The sequence below is a fragment of the Triturus cristatus genome, chromosome 4_1 (genome assembly GCF_964204655.1).
Source record: "Triturus cristatus chromosome 4_1, aTriCri1.1, whole genome shotgun sequence".
In the NCBI taxonomy this organism is placed as follows: Eukaryota; Metazoa; Chordata; class Amphibia; order Caudata; family Salamandridae; genus Triturus; species Triturus cristatus.
In genome coordinates, this window is record NC_140585.1 from 1,207,566,970 (window position 1) to 1,207,584,632 (window position 17,663).

At 44.7% G+C, this 17,663-nt stretch overlaps 1 protein-coding gene across 2 annotated transcripts in view; it reads left to right on the forward strand.

The window, feature by feature from the left end:
• The window catches only part of DIP2B (DIP2 acetate--CoA ligase B (putative)), a 768,291-nt gene that overhangs the window by 377,090 nt on the left and 373,538 nt on the right, over nt 1-17,663 (forward strand). The window lies entirely within an intron of this gene.

Here is a 17,663-nt window from a genome sequence, read left to right on the forward strand (position 1 = left end):
CTACCAGCAACGACGTCGAATGGCACGATCTCGACACCGAAAACCCGGAGGAGCCCGTGGACACGTACCCCTCGAGGCCTTCGCCACCCGACGACATCGGGGTATACAATATGGTGGTGAAGAGCGCAGCACTGGCCTTCGGCGTCAAACTCGACGAGGAGAGGCCGAAAGCCGATTTTCTCGTCGAAACACTGCTCCCCATCCAGACTAGGAGTCAGTTCCTCCCCATGCTACAAAGCGTGATGAACCAGGGGAGAGAAGCCTTCAAGGAGCCTGCCACCTGCCGGTCGATCACACCCAGGACAGAGAAGAAATATAAGCACTCCTCCCTGGACCCACCTTACATCAAGGGTAGCGTCACAGCAGACTCCATCATAGCCTCCACGGCCAGGAGAAGGGCCAACGTTCCAGCAACTTCGGGCCCACCTCCGGATAAAGAGAGCAGGAGGATCGACCTCACAGGCAGAAAGGTCGAGAGGAACGCCGCAATGCACTGGCGCATGGCGAATTCGAATGCACTCCTCAATAGACACCAATACCAACACTGGGATGAGATGGGGGAGCTTGTAAAGCACCTCCCCGAAGAATACCGCCAGAGAGCCTCTCACCTGGTGGATGAAGGAAAGAACATCGCCAACTCCTGTATAAAGACGGCGTTGGATGGGGCAGAGACTTCAGCAAGACTCATGGCCATAGGGGTCACAGAGAGGAGGCATGCATGGCTAAGAATCTCGGGATTCAAACCGGAAGTGCAGAACAACATCCTTGGCACCCCCTTCAACGGAGAGACACTGTTCGGAGCAACGGTGGACGAAAAGCTCACCCAGCTCAAGAAGGAAAACGAGACAGCGAGGTCCATGGGGGCCCTACAGCTGAGGGGAATGAGACGAGGTAATCCCTCGAGGAGACCCTACGGTAGGGGTACAAGCCAACAAGGGACATCGCACCAGGCGTTCCAACAAGGTCAGCAGGGCGAAGGTCACGGTCAAGGTCAGCAGAAGCAAAGCTGGCAATATCAACCTCGGGGCCAGTCCTTTCGCGGGAGAGGGAACGGACGTGGCCAAAGGAGGAGAGGGGGCGATCAGCCCTCCTCGAAGTGACTCAGCACGCAAGAAGACGCCTACCCTCGTCAAGTCCCCAAGGGTGAGGCGCAGAAAAGTGTCATCAGGGGGAAGAGAAGATTCAAGAGCCTACGAGCATACGTCACCAGTAGGCGGAAGGCTGAGGTTCTACCTTCAGGAGTGGCGGCGCATAACCACAGACAAGTGGATACGGAACATCGTGCAGTACGGATACTGCGTAGACTTGGAGAAAAGACCTCCAAACAGGAAACCGAAAGGAAGACAGAGATCTGCCCAAGAACTGGCAATACTCAGAGAGGAAACGCGGAAACTCCTACAAAAGGGAGCCATAGAGGCAGTGCCGTTCGGGGAACGCAACAAAGGGGTCTACTCAAACTACTTCGTGGTTCCGAAGGTAGACGGAGACCTCAGGCCCATACTGGACCTCCGTTACCTAAACAAGTTCATAAGAACGCAAAGGTTCAAAATGACTTCACTGCAGGAGGTACTGCCACAGATAAGAGAAGGGGACTTCATGGTCACCGTGGACCTCAAGGATGCCTACCTTCACATCCCAATAAACAGAAGGCACAAGGGCCTTCTAAGATTCAACATCGAACAGGAACACTACCAGTTCACAACCCTGGCCTTCGGATTAAAATCAGCGCCAAGGGTCTTTACAAAATGCCTGTCGGCGGTAGCGGCACACCTACGAAAGCAGGGCATACACGTATACCCATACTTGGACGACTGGCTGGTCAAGGCAAACTCACGCGAGAAGTGCGAGAGGCACGCAAAACGCGTAACGGACACCCTCACAAATCTGGGATTTTCCATCCACTGGGGAAAATCATCGCTGGAACCGGAACAGGTAAAGATTTTCCTGGGGGCACAGATCAACTCCCTCAACAGTACAGTAGTGCCCAGCGACAGGAGGACAGATGCCCTACTGAAGGAGACGCAGCTCTACCAGAAGGGGCGAGCTCTGACAGTGAGGGCGGTGAGCAAGATGATGGGGATGATGGCGTCCTGTATCCAGCTGGTGCCGAATGTACGCCTGCACATGAGACCATTCCAGGAATGGCTGCAACAGCAATGGTCACAAGCAAACGGAAGTTGGGAGGATCTAGTGGTTGTTACGCACGCAGTGCAGGAGGAGATAACTTGGTGGAACAGAGACAACATAACAACAGGGAGAAGCCTGACACCACCAAGCCCAACAGTGACCATTACCACGGACGCATCGCAGATGGGATGGGGAGCGCACATGGACAACCTCAGAGTGAGGGGTCTATGGGCTCCGGCAGACGCGGTCCGCCACATCAACTACCTCGAGTTGAAAACGATACTGCTAGCCCTGAAGGCATTCCAGAGACACCTGTGCGGGCAGAGGGTGTTGGTGCAGACAGACAACACCACGGCGATGTTCTACATCAACAAACAAGGGGGGACACAGTCGTTTCCCCTCTCATCCCTAGCTCAGGAGATTTGGAGATGGGCCATACCTCTCAGGATAGATCTACTGGCAATTCACCTACCGGGGAAGGACAATGTGGAGGCAGACTGGCTGAGCAGGCAGACCTCAGCATCGCACGAGTGGGAGCTCAATGGCCAGGAAACGGAGAAACTCTTCTGGAGATGGGGGACTCCCACAATAGACCTTTTTGCAACACGCCACAATGCAAAATGCCAAAGCTTCGCGTCCAGGCAACCAGATCAGCAATCCAAGGGAAATGCCCTATGGATAAGCTGGTCGAGGACATTTGCCTACGCCTTTCCACCGATACCCCTGTTGCACAGAGTGCTCGACAAGTGCAGAACCAGCAACATGACTCTGATCCTGGTGGCCCCACAGTGGGCGAGGCAGACATGGTTCTCACAGATTCAAGAAATGGCGCAAGGCAATCCGTACAGGTTCGAGCGAAGAAAAGACCTGCTCTCAATGCAAAACGGGGAGGTCCTGCACCCAGAGCCAGAGACCCTCAACCTAGCAGCATGGCTCCTGAAGACCTAGAGTTCGCACACCTAAGGTTACCTCAGAGCACTATGCGAGTGCTACGGGAGGCAAGGAAACCTACTACAAGAAAGTGCTACAACGCAAAGTGGAAGAGATTCACGGTGTGGTGCAGGAAGAAGGGCCTGCACAACAGAATGACAAGAGACTCAACTGTGCTGAGGTACCTCACACACCTTCTAAAGAGTAACCTCTGCTCGAGCTCCCTAAGGGTGCACCTAGCAGCGATCGTTGCCTACACCAGAGGTGAGAAGGGTGGAAGTTTCTTCAGCTCGCAGGTGGTGAAGAGATTCATGGAGGGAGCCAAAAGAATGGCACCCCCGAAAAGGTTGCCGCCGCCGGCATGGAATTTAAACGTGGTTCTGACGGAGCTCATGAAGGCGCCGTTTGAACCCATTCACAAGGCCAATCTACAAATGTTGACGATGAAGACTGCCTTTCTAGTGGCCATAACCTCACTACGCAGAGTGAGCGAGCTTCAAGCACTAACGCTACAGGAGCCCTACATTCAAATTCACAAGGACAGGGTAGTCCTGAGGACGGACCCACACTTCATGCCCAAGGTAGTGTCGGCGTTTCACATGAATCAGAGTATACAGATACCGAGTTTCTTCCAAAACCCGACTACAAACGCAGAAAAGGCCCTGCACACCCTCGATGCCAGAAGAGCGGTGATGCACTACATTGAAAGAACCAAAGAACTCAGGAAGTCGAAGCAGCTGTTTGTGTCCTTTGCTACTAGCTTCATGGGTAGACCAGTGACCAAGGGCACCATCGCTAGGTGGATTGCCCTCACTATTCAATTCTGTCACAAACAGGCTGGACAGGAGCTAACGGAGGGGCCACAAGCTCACTCCACAAGGAAGAAGGGGGCCACAGTTGCCTTCCTGGCAAACACGCCCATCCAAGACATTTGTCTCGCAGCAACTTGGGCATCTGTGCACACGTTCACAAAGCACTACTGCGTGGACATTCAAATGAATAAGGAAGCACAGGTCGGACAGAAGGTGCTACAACACATTTTCAACGACCAGCGATCATCTTCCACCCAGCCACCACAAAAATAGGAAAACCGCTACAAAATCTATGCACAGCATAGTGAATCCAGAAAGATTCACGCTGCAAAACGAAAAGTTTCTTACCTGTCGGTGTAGTTTTGCAGCTTGAAGATCTTTCTGGATTCACTAGCGAACCCACCCACCTCCGCCAGGAAGATGAGGCTGGAGGAAGAGGGGGTGAAATGGATAGGATCAAATAGGTGGATACGTACAGAAATATGGACAAAAGGATTAATCAATCGCCTAGGGTTAAAAAAAAAAAAAAAAAAAAAAAACAGGGAAAAAAGAACCCGAAGATGGCGCCCCAAAGGTGGGACTTCCGCAGGAAGCACGACGACGTCACGGGAGGTGCACCAAATGGTGGACGTCGACGCCCACCTGGGCTACAAAAAAAAAAAAAAAAAACAAAGAAAAGACTACGGATCCGGACCCAACCACAAGATCGCGGAATAATGCACAGCATAGTGAATCCAGAAAGATCTTCAAGCTGCAAAACTACACCGACAGGTAAGAAACTTTTCGTTTCATAACAAGTAGACCTTAGATTGAACTTGCACTTTACAAATACTCATAGAAGTATGCGAACAATTGCAAATTAACATTTTCTACACCCCATTTTTCCCTCCCTCAAGAAAGTTCTACTCCTGACCTTTCCCAAGTATACTTTCAACCTTTTCTAGTATGTGAAGAGATTAGAATGGACTTGGTGGAGACCCATCAACATGCTTGTTAGTGAAGTGTGCACAAACTCACTGGGAGTTCCAACCCTGAATCTTCCACTTCTCACCTGCTTCCAGCCCTGGCACGTAGGTTTGCAAAATTGTTGGAAAATCAGAGCCTTGCTAAAATCCTAACCCAAATTTAATATGAGAATAAGCAGGGAGAATGCCATAATTTGCCACCTCACTGCGTGGCACCAAAAGGAACAAGTGGATTTTTATACAGAACAAGTAGATTTCTGAAGCCACGTATCCTTTGGGCACATATAGCATTTCATACCCTTTGCACTAAATATGAAGTCATCCATAGCAGCATCTTGATATTAAAAAGCCACAACCTAGAGTAATTGAAAATTCAAACATTATATGAAATCGGGTATTGTTTGAGAGGTGGTGATCGAAAACAGCTATTCGCAAGAGATCTGTATAATGGATTTACTCCATGGATAGGCTGACCTCAATAGGAATAAATGAGGAAAAATATTTTCTGTGTTAAATTTGAATGAATCTGAAACAACCTATGTTTCAAAATACTTGTTTTAAATAAATCGTATTTAAAGTTTTCACTTTATTCTTGTTTCAAACAAAATCACTGTTTACAGAGTCTGCATACATTTTATGAACAAGCAACTATAAAATTGAGTCTTTCATGGGATAAAGTTTAAGTTAAATCTGATTTTTATATATATGATAACCTGGTGAAGGGTCAATATTTACATAAGGAACACGTTCCAATATGGTAGATTTGATGTTCCGCAGTATTCCAAGTAGATTAACTAAATAACTGCTCCCAGTTTATCAGTGGATGTATGCATGCACGTAAATATAACAAGCATTTTCAATGCAATGGTCTCGGCATTGTTAAAGTTAGAGCTATTGGCATTGCTCATAACCTCCACCACAAATCTTCATCACAACACTTAACCAGCACTCTTAACCCCCTTTATTCTCCCGATGTAGGCAGCAGTAGAACGAAAGCACCAGCTGGCAGAGTTATATATTTATATGGCGCAAACTCGCCCAGAATTTATTGGAGCGCTTTACATAACCCCGTATTTACATTACACATTCAGGCACGGGGAGATTTGGAGCGCCCCGCATGAGTGCCGGCTACGTTACACATTCAAGCACGGGGAAGGATGTGGACGCGACCCCGAGGGACGAACTCTGGCTTCCAGCACAAAAGTCGGCAGTCTAGCCGACGGACAAAGTAATGATATAGCGTGAACTCGCCCGGAAGGTATTGGAGCGCTTTACATGGCCCCGTTTTACATTACACATTCAGGCACGGGGAGATTTGGAGCGCCTTACATGAGTGCCGGTTACGTTACACATTCGGGGAAGGATGTGGACGCGACCCTCAACACAACACTTAACCAGCACTCTTAACCCCCTTTATTCTCCCGATGTAGGCAGCAGTAGAACGAAAGCACCAGCTGGCAGAGATATATTTATATGGCGCGAACTCGCTTCAGCATCCCCATACCAGCACTAACCTCCGCTGAGCACTTGCATGTTACTTTTAGTTCAGGGACGATGCAAGTCACGTTTAGCACTTAATCCCAACTCAAAACCAACCCCTCCCCCCACACACCCAATAAAAGTCTGCCCCCAAGAGCCACCTTACATTAATGCTTGCAAATGCAATGAAGCAGAAATTTTGGGCAGCCCCACCACAGCCATGTATGTCAGGTCCAGCTCGTCTTCCCTCTAACACGTGGAGACATTTATTGCGCAAGCTAAGCAGCATCCACTTCCATCACGAACCATACATGTCGGCTGCTCTGGTACTCGGACCTCACAGCAATCACCAACCTTAAGTTCCAGACTGCATATTCACAACAAACTGAAAAAAACAGCCCATTAACAGCAACAAAGCCACCACCTTCAGCAGCTTAATGTATGCCAACAGCCACACATTCTGCTCCAGGTGCTGGGCATGTTTTTCCCCACAATATTATCATACTAGATCCAAGACATTTGCGGCCTCCACAAGGGAATACCCACTCCCATCGGGAACCATGCATGCTATCCTAAGGGGCCGCTACTCCCATGAGGTCGGCGTTAGACCCTGTAACACTCTGCTGTCCACCCCAACCCCTGCCACCAGACCTATGAATCCATACAACCTGTACCTGATTGATTGCATTGCAGCCTTACTCCCACTTACACATGAATATTGCAATTACTTGCACAGTGCGCTCTGACCGGGGTTTCTCAGTCGTAAAATAGGTACTGTATGCCAGGCTTAGTCACTAATCTCCCCCATGATCCAGACATGCTAGTCTCGAACGCAACCTACTCGACAAAGAATGTATACCCGGATTAGACCCGAACTCGTCAATCATAGTCAAAGAGTGCCAAACCTATGTTATGTGTTACCCCGGACCCATATATGTTACATTTAGACACTGACGTCCTGCAGGATGCATGCATGATACCGGACCCACACAAAACAGACCAAGCCCATCATGACACCAAGATATATTCATGAAAGTCTTAGCCCCTAATCACATGTGCGTCGGCCCCTGGTCACTCCCTCTACAACATACGCATGCTTACTCTTGTCCTGTCGTCTTCCTGCATAGGAAGCATGTATGGCTGTTTTGGAAATTGGAATACGACCTTCCTCGGGACCTCTTACATGCCAGCCACAGCAGTCACCTCCTTCCCGAGAAGCCTGCAGGCTTGCCATAGCCTTCGTGACAGATATTACGATTGGAGGGTCTACATTCAAATCAGCAGGACCAATCCATACCTGCCTTAGATCATACCTCCCCTCCCATCTTCCACCTACCAGATCAAGAGACTGTCCCGAATGAAACCGGGTATGTAGTCCTAATGCGTGGCCCACTCAACACGACGATCCCATGCGTGCTTGCCCATATACCTTCCTACTAGCCGCAGTCCAACCGTAACACTCGCTTTTACCCACGGACTAATGCATAGATGCGGCAGCGTTACAACTCAACCCTCCTCCCACACAACATACCTGCATAGCAGTCACCCTCCTTAGTTCCACATCATTTAACCAGAATACATTTTTTCGTGCAGGTTTTTGCAATGTAAGAATACGCGACATGCCCGCCCGAAGGCACGTACCACACACACACAAAACGGCACTCAAAGAAAAGTCTACACTTTTTAAACACACACCCCGAACAGAAAAATACCAAATAAAACATTGCGCATTCCCTCTCCCCAATAGAAACGGACAAAAACAGAGACTACTTCTAAGTAAACAACCCATAGCCTTAAAAAGAAACGCATACCCCGCAAAAACGTAGACAATGCACAAGAGCACAGCCAACCGAAAATACCTCACAAAAGAAGACCACCGCATACCCACCTCATAAAGGGAGGACTACTCAAGTACCATATACTCCCAAAACAGTCTCCTCCACAGTCTCTGACTCCCGTACAGAAGCACATAACCCGTATATTCTCAAAAATAATTACACTCTGCAATTCTGCCTCGATTATCTCCCCCTTCCCCCCAAAAGTCCCCTCCTTCCACCCAAAGGAGACACAGCTGCAGTTCCTTACCGGCCACAAGATGCAGCCACACTAACGACAACAGCAGGGCGTACAGCCCCTGCAGGCTCTGCAAGGGGACACCGGGGCAGCTAGTGGAGGGGGGCAGGCGAGCCGTCCCATGTACAGTATCTGTGCTCTCTTTAAAGGCACAGATACCCCGACTGCGTCTCACCTCGCCACTCGTGTTGCCAGGTCTGAAATCCAAAACAAGCACACTCCCCCTTGAAAAGAAACCCAAAACAAGCGCATGCCCTACCAAAGAAAATACAAAACGGGCCCTGCCCACAAAAATCACGAAACTGCTTCGCCGAGGATACGGACCACTAAAGTCTGATAAAACAAGGAGGAAGCTGCGCGCTGCACGAACCTGATGCTGGACACCACCGCCTTTCTCCGAGGCACAGCAGAAATGCCTCGGAGAAACGCAGCGTCCTTTTCGGATTCGGGGGCGTGTTTTGCTGTTGTCTCCTCCTTGAGACTTCTCGCAAAAAACACGCCCCCCGATCCGAAAAGGACGGGGCCTGATCAGAGTGACTGACCTCTTCTCCAGTGGCTGGCCAGCATTGAAGAGGCCAGCCAATGGAGAACAGGGGAGAAGAGGGGCGGGTTCAAGCCCCTCTTCTCCAAGTCATTAAATCTCCGACTTCCGGTTCTGCCTTTCGGCAGACCGGTAGTCCTCGACCTAAAAATCAGCAAAAACATGTGACCAGTAAAATGGCCACACTGCACAAACGTGTTTAATGAAGGTGTTTACCAATGTTTACCATGCGGGCAGTCATTTCTAAAGCATTGGCAGGAACCACTGTCCTGGCAGTTCCTTTCAATGCTTTTCGAAGTTTGGTGCACAACTCCATCAGCATGACAGAGACTTGGATCAAACGTTTTTCTTGTTTATTTTCAAATGGAAAATCCCAAAGCTGCATCTTCTTTTCAAAAATATAAAAGAAAGCACCCCCCTTGCCTTGGAAGTTATCTCCCATGCGAGGGGGGCATTTAGCAGTTTTCAGTAAATATTGGTCTCTAATTTTCCCATCTAAATTAGGTGGGGTGCATTAGAGGTCTGCCCCTGACAGCCCTTACTCCATAACGGTGGAGGTGGAGTAGTCTCCAACGTGATTAAACCAGTGGTCTGCTCCCATATAAATCTGGCAAGCGGTCGCGGACCACAGTTCTTGGTGGCATGGATCCTCCCGTTGGTCTTGCAACGCAATATTCATATTGCAAAGATCTAAATCAGGCCCTAAGTTCACTAAAAACATTTTCATCAGGGCAGGGGTAGGAATGCTTCTCAGTTAATGTATAGAAAATCTGCCACTTTTAATAAATATACTGCTACAGCCATGTTGTGGTAGAGCACTGTCATTCACACATAGCACATTTCCATTGAAAATGCCACAAACTTTTCCACTGTAATGCAGTTTTATTGAAAAAATTATATAGCATACCAATAATGCGAAATTGGGTTTCAGCAAATATTTATCATTTGCACATCACCAAGTAAAGTGTTTTCATTTGTTTTGATACTATTAACATTTTTGTTTCCATCAGACTTCAGAATTATAAGAAAAGTGCTTTCCTAACTACTGACATTTATCTAAAAATATTTGTACAGTACATTTACAAGCTATCCAAATGATGTGTGTTAAACAAAATTGACATCCTACTGTCCTTCATTTCACTCTGCCTGTACCCCAGCACGAGTGTCATTTAGTTCACTTTGCCTTTCTTTCTCTGACCGCAAAGTTAAAGGATTTTGTAAACGGAAATCTCCAGGATAAAATGAGCAGGATTTTGTAAGAAGACTTAAACTGATATTTGACCTGTCTTTAAACCCACAGCAGATGCGACATAAGATTTAAAGGCATCTTTTTTGCGCATTCACTTTGAGTGAGCAGAAATCCTATTTTTTCCCAGTTTGAGCCCTTTCACCAGACCGTGCCAGTAGGACCTAAAAATAGCTCGCCCTAGAATGCGTCCCATATTTTTACAGATAAAGAATGGCAGGGCATATTTCACTGGGCCCGCGTTTCTGCTGGGAGTACTTTCAGTAAGGAGATGTTTATGAAGGTTGCACACTCCTGGTATTATATTCCAGCGAGAATTGTTCACTGGAAGTAGGGCGGGGATAGTGCATGTTGGCGAGAATGCGGACATCCCAGAACACTTACTCATATCCTCTGGCAGTGCCTTTAAATTGACACATTTTGATGGGAGGTATTGGATCCAGTAGATACCATCTTTGAAACAGAAATCCCATGGTTTCCTAGCTATACCTGATTGGCTCTCCCAAATCTGCTGACGTTCCTCTTGAAATCTGCAATAGGCCGAGCTATCACCTTGGCATTGGGAGTGGCATAACAGTTTTTATTGGCGCGATAAGGCACTATTAACTTTCTAACACACAGGGACTGACTTTATACATTTTGGGAGCTGTTAGGGCTAGAGAAATTGGCAGCAGCAGTGAGAAACACTGCCAGCCTTTGATAAGATGTGGGCACTTCTTATACAATATCTCTCAGATGAATTTTGAGAATTAACCTGTCCTACCTACCTTGGTATATTACGTTTGACCCAAACCGTCCAAGACTGTCTGATGGAGCTACCCCTTAGATGTGTTCATGTGCAGCTTGCAGTCTCACCTGCACCGACATGGAATTTCACACAACATACCCATTATTATTTTAACTCCTTCTCTGATCTGTTTTTTCTGCTCCCTGCCTTCTTCTTCTACGTTTGGTTTAATTTTTACATTGCCCCACCAGCCAACGAATGTAGGTCCGGAATTTGTTGTACTTGTTGAACTATCTAAATAAAGAGATCTTAAACCTAAAAATAGCTCGTCCTGATAAATTCTTACTCGCCATAGCGAGTATATTTCTCGAGGCCTGCATAGCATCCTAATGAGATCTACAAGCCCTTCATTAAGACAACACTCCTTGGAGCGCAACACATATCCTTCTTATCTGAAAGAAAATGTAGTAGAGCCATAAGTGTTGGGGCTTACCTGAAGACCTTCAACTTTTGTGGGGCACAATATGCGTAATGGAGGCTAATAACCAAATTACTATGGTGGGGAGATACAAACCTGAGACTTCTGTCGAGCGAGCTGCAGGCAAGAGCCGCACATTCCAGAACTGAGAAAAATAGAAAGGGAGATGAAATGGTTATACCTGAAGACCTCTAAATATTGACCATCTGTCAGTCCGTTTATAAACAAAATCGAAACCTGGTCCTATATAGAAATGCATGCTTACTCATTTTAACTATGGATCATCGTGATAGATTAGAAGCTCTAATAAACATTGAAGAGTTACTGAGGTTAATTATCAGGCTAAAGGTTCTGAAGGCCCTGGATCTGGGTGGATTCATGACACCCTTCTTTATTGTATTCCAGTGGGTCCTCCAAAATCTTTCTATTGAGCCGCTCTGCTTGACTGAAGCATCAGTGTCAATAATCTTGAAACTAGGCATGGATCAGAGTTCTTGTAGCTTGTACTGTCAGAGCTCTCTCCTTAACCCCAATGTGAAAGTGGTAGTGTGTCCTAACGGCTACAGCGGATCACTGCCTGTTTCATATTGGTCTCCATAACCATTGGGAGTCTATCAGCTTAAGGCAGGAAAGCAACAACACTAAAACAAAATCTATACATTGTGAACAATGAGAACTGTACACATTGCGTAAAGGTGCTGCTCATATTTGATGCTGAAAAGGTTTCAGTAGAGCAGAATGACAATTTTTGAAGTAAGCACTGTCAATAGAACTAGGGGACAATATCAACACATGGTTTCTTGCTGGCTATGAGTTTCCCAAAAGCCTCTAATTTCCACCTCCTTTGGCACTCAAATAATTGGCGTGATAGCCCCACGTCATTTAGTACATGCGTGCTTCTGAACATATGTTGAATTCTTGATATATCCTACCCACTTAACAAGTCATTTGCTAGATCCTAATTTTACTTCCAAAGAAATCACAGAACCTCCTCAGTGTAGACTGACATGGACACATTACCTGCTTGTTTCTTTTGAGCTTCATCTCAAGTCTCGCTCAGTGCCCTCACAGCCTTCTACTGTCGCTACTTTCTCTTTCTCTCATCTATGGACTTCTCTTGAGCGCAGCGATTTTATTACTGTTCTAGAATCCCAACCTTGTTTTTCTACTCGCTCTCCCTCTGCGTTTGCTTGCAATTATAATTATTGGCTTTCCTCCGCACTTGTTTTACTCATTCCCATTCAGCCCAAGGATTTTACCTACTTTGTCCGTCCACCCCATGGTACTCTAGAACACTTGCTTGTCACTGTAAGAGCGTGGCAACTGGTCTGAGGAGAATGCATACAGTACAATACTGCTCTGAAGATCTATAACAAAAAAATAGATGAACAGTCCACCTACTATTACAATGAAATTGAGGAATCAAATAACTCTTCTTGTTTAGTTTTCAAAGCAGTACATTTTACCACCATGTGCACGTCTCTCAAATACCTCATCGCTTGAATTGTGCAAGGCCCTCTCTGACTTTTTTTAATAGTAAAATCACTTCAATTGCAAATACTACTGACCACCCGCCTTTTTGTTAATGTTTCCATTTCCTCTTCTGCCTATACCCCCATCCTCTCTGACTTCACTCCTCTCCACTGAATCTCTCTCTTTACCCCTCCCCACCAATAAATTTTGATCTTCTTTAGATCACTGCGCCTTCTTCCATATTTCTTGAAGCAAGACCTTCTATTAGTTCTACTCCTATTGGATGTCTGCACTTCTTCAGTCACCTCAGCCACTGTACCCTCTGCTTGAAAAACCACACTTGCAGATCTCCCTCCAATCTGGTTATCAGCCAGGTGACCCTCTGATTTTGGACCCACTCCCATTTCAATTGAAATGCTGTGTAATCTAAAAGTTAATTTGACTAGAACTGTTAGCTTTGCTCTCCAGATTTCCGAAGTTTACAACAGCTGATTCTAGTACATCACACTATTGCGGAAGATCATCTTTCTTCTCCCTCTTAAATTCAGGAAAACCACGGTTCAGTTAGTCATTTTCTCCCAACTAGATTGTTTCAATCCTCCTTACCGTAGCTTCCTTGACTACCTTTTTCTTAATTGAAAATTGTGCAAAATACTGCAGTTCATCTTGCATGTAATCTTGTTCATCACTCACCCACTTCTCATCTTATTGGCGCACTTCACTTGCTTCCTATTACACAGAGCACCCTGGGTGGTTTAAGGAGGTTTAGTCTGATATTTAGCATGTTTTGCAGGGTTGGAGACATGGTTGCACCATTTTGCTGGTACGCGTTGCTTTCATGATTCAGCCTCTGGTGGCACACATCCAGCAGATTGAGAAGATTGCCAGCAGTAGCGTACCCCAAGATGAATTTAAGTTTATCTCGGATCTGGCTCCCTCGACTCTCTCACCCCATTAATGGCAAAGGTAGGCAGGTATAGACGTATACACATCAAAATCAAATTTATAAAAATGCATCCTTAATGAGGCAACGGTAGATTTAGCCAGGAGATGACCATGTGGATCTCACAGTCAGTAATGTACTTGGAGATACAATTAACCCTCACTATTAATTGAGTATCTCCGCTTAACCAGCCCCCATGTGTGAGCGAAACAGCATGAACGTCAGAAATGGCATGCAGACACCTGCTTGGGGCTAGGTAGGTTTGCAGCCATCAAAATGACATTGTTCCTGAGGCTGTTTTATGTTTTCTAAATTTCCGCTGTCTGACTAAAATGGGGAGTGGTTACCTATCTGGGGACATCCTAAAGAGATCATCCACAAAAGCTAGAACAATTGACTAGTAGCGATTGGACTTAAAAACTCTTTCAGCGCCAGTAACAGTACCCGAACAGGCCTCGAAAAATCGTAAAAATGTTACAAGACCTGCAGGTTTAGTGACTTAAATAATCTACTCGACCTATTTGTAATGCTCTTGATCCCTAAACTGGTTCCAAATTATGTGATCGTGGGCGAATAATTTAATTAATTGAGCCGCCATTTTCTTCATTATCACATAGGAGAGCACCTACAAATGTGCGACTTCAGCGTGACTGCTGTACAAAAAAACTCTTTTGTTTGATTTAATAGACTAAACTTTCTTTCCATAAATGATACAAATCTAACCACATATAGGACACACATGACCCCTGACTTCTCTCTCAATTCATTAACAGCATTTTCATCAGGGCGGGAGCAGGAATGTTTCTCAAATCATGTTTAAAAACTATCACTTTTAATAAATACATAACTAAAGCATGAAGTGGTAGCACACTGCCATTTACAATCAGCAGATTTTACATTGAAATAGCCACAAACCTTTCCACTGACATCCAGCGTTACTGATAAAACTATATAGTGTAAAAACAATAATGTTTGGAAATAGTTTTTGCAAATATATAATTTGTACATTACCAAGTAAAGTGTTCCTGTTTGTTTTGCTCCTATTTAACTCTTTGTTTGCATCACACTCCTTTATTTAAAAAACAATTTGCTTTTGTAAATCCAGATATATTTTGAAATCTTTTAATATTAATTTACAGGCTATTTATTTAAATGATATGTGTTAGAAAAAAATAACTGACATCTTCAGACAGCTCACTTGACAAAAACCTCTAACTCCAGTAAGAGAGAACAATAAACCTCATTTTCCAAGCAGCAATTAGTTAAGACATACTGACATTTGACCTATTTCCTTGAACAGACAGCAAATATGTCAAGATGAAAACAAGATTTAGTGCCTTTCACGACTAAGCAACAAACAGCTCTCTCATGTTTGCCATCACTCTAGTGGGAAAAAAAAGACTATACTGAGAATGCGGATCTGCTTGCACAAAATGTGGCAAACTCTGGGCACGGAAAAGCTGCTCTAGTGGGAAAAAAAGACTATACTGAGAATGCGGATCTGCTTGCACAAAATGTGGCAAATTCTGGGCACGGAAAAGCTGATGGTGCCAGCTAACACCCTGACAAATTCCTTCTACACTGATTGGATCCAGTAATTCCTTATGACAGAATTTACAGAACGTGTGCCCTCACCACATTAGGACAAGAAATATCCTGTACGAGATGAGTCCGCTGACTTCACAGACCAGTAGTAGCGCGGACAAATCATAGTTCCAAAAGACTATAAGAACACCGGTTTGTGCGGAATTAGGCCTGAAACATTCAAAGTAGAACTTAATGTATTGCTCTTATTGGATCTCGAGTGACGGAAGGTTTAGTTAATTGCCATTAGGCACAGAAGTAGTAGGCGATAATAGGAAGGGGTAGAGTTCTGGGTGATTGGGGTCAAAAGGTTAGTGTATACTCTGGGTTTCCTATACAAATGCAATAAAACATATACACCTAGAAGAGGGACTCGTAACCATATGGACGTGTATAAAAAACAAAACCCTAAGATCTACATGTGTGGGATGATCTCATGTTATTTTCAATATTGATGAAAACAAGATTTCTATTCTTATTCTATTAGTAGAAATGTGTAGGAAATGCATAAGGTTACATTACTAGTCCTCTGGGAATACATAGGGCAGCGTTTGCTTCTGATCTTGCCAGTACAAATCAGTTAAACCAGCTGTTCTTAAACTGTGGTCTGGGGATCCCTGGTGGTCAACGATGCCTAATAAGGGGGTCAGTGGCTGCTTAGAGAATGTATATAAATAAAGAAGCAAAATGTAAAAATGAAAATTTGAAAACGTTCTGTACATGTGAAGGAGTTTGAAATTGGAGGTTATAAGGCTAGAAATTAAGTTGATATCCTCTTAATAGAAGTGTCAGTGCATCAAACAGAATATAGTATGTATGATCAATAGCTTAACTTGAATTCAGAAAATCTCTAACCTTCCCAATAATATTTGGACTTACTTTATATTTGTGAATTAAATTAAATTTTTAATTATTTTTGTATTTGTATGATGAATGCTTGTTTCCGTATTTTTGTGTATTGCTTTAAAATAAAAAAAAAATGACTTGGGCCAGGGTCCCCGTATTCCAGTAGTGACTCCATGGTGTCCCCGGATTTCAGTAATGATTTAGTGGGGGGTCCCCAGATTCCAATGGGAAGGGACAACAGGAGTCAAAAGGTTAAGAACCAATGAGTTAAACCATACACAAACCTGGAAGTCCGTTGAGTAAAAACGAGGCCAAGTGCTTAAGTGAAGGAATGAAAAGCGATCACTTTTTGCCTACTTGGACTCCAGCTGGGAGCCCAGTAGTTAAGTGCTGGCTCAGTGCCGTGATTTTTGTTTAAAATGAATTGTAGAACAGTTGTTGATGTGCGTTTACTAAATTCCTTGTCAGGACAATGAGACTTTGTTGTGTCACGGGTAGAGTGTGACGGGAGTCCTGTGAGAGAATGCTTCTCCCCATCCTTTGCATGTTGGGTTAAGGAAGTTGTATGTCTGTGAGGGTTCTACTGTGGACAGTTCAAATCTGAGCAGGGCTGAACTCAATACATCTAGAGCAGGGGTCTCCAACCTTTAGTGCAATAAGAGCTACTTATGTTCAGTAAAAAATCATTGTGAGCTACAATTATTATTAGTGTTGTAATAGTGACTATATTAGACAAGATTACAATAGTGGCCAACAAATGTAAGAGAACTAGCAGTGATCACCTCAGGGCAACAGACAGGGCTGCCAGCAGTAATGTGAAAAAGACTGTCAATTAAATGGAATATAAAACACCCACCGCTACAAAGCCCCAGCATGAAAGTAAGAATATTAGTAACAAGTCTCCACACAGGATTCATCACTCAAAAACTGCTTTAAATATATTTTAGAAATTGAGCCAAACATCAGTTTGAGTTCTCAAAATACACACATTTTTGTCTTGAATACACAGTTTTGGCACACATACATTATTTAATTAATAATACATTAACATACAATTCAACCAATTGAAAGCTTTTAATTTAATATGCTGGAATGCACACAGGAGATCTACTTGCAGGTAGCTGCATATCTACCATTAGCTCACGAGCTACTCGTTGGAGAAGCCTGAAGATAGCCTGATATAGTTTCTGTACTTGTGTATCAAGAACATCCTTAAAATATTCCTCACACCTGATGAATAAAGAAACGTAAGCGTAAGAGCAGCATTTGGACATTGTGTTATCAGACCTTAAGAGGTGATGTAATATTTACTGTGATAACTTAGTATATTTCAATTACACTCAATCACAAAACTACATATCATTCGGAAAAATACATCTTCACAAGAAAACTCTATATATAATCTAATTTACGAATTACCAAATAGATTAACAATCAGA